The sequence below is a fragment of the Nannospalax galili genome, unplaced genomic scaffold (genome assembly GCF_000622305.1).
Source record: "Nannospalax galili isolate Female #2095 unplaced genomic scaffold, S.galili_v1.0 scaffold259, whole genome shotgun sequence".
Classification (NCBI taxonomy): domain Eukaryota; kingdom Metazoa; phylum Chordata; class Mammalia; order Rodentia; family Spalacidae; genus Nannospalax; species Nannospalax galili.
The window spans coordinates 1,572,730-1,575,017 of NW_008344750.1; positions in this window are offsets into that span (position 1 = coordinate 1,572,730).

Sequence of the window (2,288 nt, forward strand, 5' to 3'; positions counted from 1 at the left end):
ACGGACAGTTGTTAGTTGCCATGTGGGTGCTGGGATTCAAACCCGGGTCTTCTGCAAGAACAACCAGTGTTTTTAACCAATGAGCCATCTCTCCAGCCCTTCTGCCTTGATCTTAATTATGTTTTTCCACCTACTGATTTTTGGTTTGGCTTATTCTTTTAATTTTAATTAATACTAATTAATATTTTTATCTTATGTGTATAAATGTATTGCCTGCATGTGTGTAAGTGCACCCATGTCATGCAATGCTCACAGAGACCAGAAGTGGGTGTTGGATCCCCTGGAACTGGAGTTATGAATAGTTGTTAGCTCCCAGTGGATGCTGGGAATCAAATCCGGGTCCTCTATAAGAGTAGTCAGTGCTCTTAACCACTGAGACATCTCTCCAGCCCCTATTTTATTTTATTTTAAAATGTATTTTATTATTTTTATTTTATGTCTATGAGTGTATTGCTTGTAAGCGCACCTGTGTTGTGCAGTGTCCACAGAGGTCAGAAGAGGGTGTTGGATTCCCCTAGAACTGGAGTTACAGTGAGTGCTGGGAATCAAACTCAAGCCTTCTGCAAGGGGAGCCAGTGCTCTTAACCACTGAGCCATCTCTCCAGCCTCGGGTTTGGTTTATTCTTCTAAGACCCTAAGGTACATTATTAAGTTTTTTAAGGTCTCTATTATTTATTTCTATGAGTGTGTATGTATGTGAGCATGTATGGGTACATGTTGATGTGAGGGGCAGGTGTGTGTGGAGGCCAGAGGATAACCTTAGGTATTATCTTCAGGAATGTGATCCACTTCTTTTGAGAAAGAATTTCTCATTGGCCTGGGGTTCACCAATTAGACTAGGCTAGCTGGTCAGCCTACCCCAAGGATTTGCCTGTCTCCACCTCCCCAGTGTTTCGATTATATTGTACACCACCACACCCAGCTTTTTACATGAGTTCTGAGGACTGAACTCAGGGTTTCATGCTTGTAAGGTAAACATTTTCCTCAGTTGTCTCTCCAGCACCTTTTCTGATTTATTTCTTAAAATTTTTAAATTTTAATTACATGTATGTTTGTGTGTATGGGTATATGCAAGTGAATGGAGGTGCCCATGGAGGTCAGAAGAGGGCACCAGATCCCCTGGAGCTGGAGTTACAGGCAGTTGTGAGTCATCTGACATGGGTGCTGGGAACCCAGCTTGGGTCCTCTGCAAGAGCAGTACATGCTCTTAACTACCTCCATCTCTCCATCCCCTCTAATTTCTTTGTGTAGGTAATCAGAACAATAAACTTCCCTCTTAAGACTGTGTTCTGGTTTGTTCTCTTCATTGCTGTGACAAAATACCCTGACCAATACCAACTTGGGGAGGAAAGGATTTATTCAGCTTACATCTCCCAGGTCGCAGTACATCAGGGAGCCAAAGGTAGGAACTCAGGGCAGAAACCTGGAAGCAGGAGCTGGAGCACAGGCCATGGAGGAATGCTGCTTACTGGCTTGCTTCCTTGGCCCCTGCTCAGCCTGCTTTCTTATGCAACACAGGCCCACCTGCCCAGGGGTGGGACCACCCACAGTGGGCTGGGTCCTCCCACATCACTCATCAAGAAGATGCCCTTCATACATGGCCACAGGTCAGTCCAATAGAGGCAATTCCCTGATTGAGGCTCCCTCAACCCAGGTGTGCCAAGTTGACACTAAAGCTATCCAGCACAGATTGCTTTCGTTGTATACTATAGACTTTGATATGTTCTATAATGTTTTCATTTTCATTTGAGTCTAGATAAATTGTGATTTCCCTTTTGATATCTTCAATGACTCATTTATTTTTCAATAGTGTGTTGTTTAATCTCCATGAGTTTATGTCCTGTAGATTTCTCTTGCTGATTTGTTTTATTCCATTTAATTAGATAGACAATGAATTATTTAAATCTTCCTATATTTGTTAAGACTTTGTGTTCTAATATATAATCTATTTTAGAGAAAGTTCCACAGGCTTCTATGAAGAATGTGTACTTTGAAGTGTTTGGTTAGAATGGTTTGTAGATGTCTATTAAGTCCTTTTGATCTATGATGTCATTTACTTCAGCTGTTAATTTTTTTTCCTTTGGGATGACCTGTCATTTTGTGAGTTATTGAAGTTAATCACTGTTATTGTCCAGTGATTAAGCTGTGACTTTGCATCTAGTTGTATTTGTTTAATGAAATTGGGTATATCTTTGATGCTTTTATGTCTAGAACTGTAATGTTCTTTTGATGGAGCATTCCATTAAACAGTAAGAAGTAACATTTTAAAAAGTTTTTATATATATATA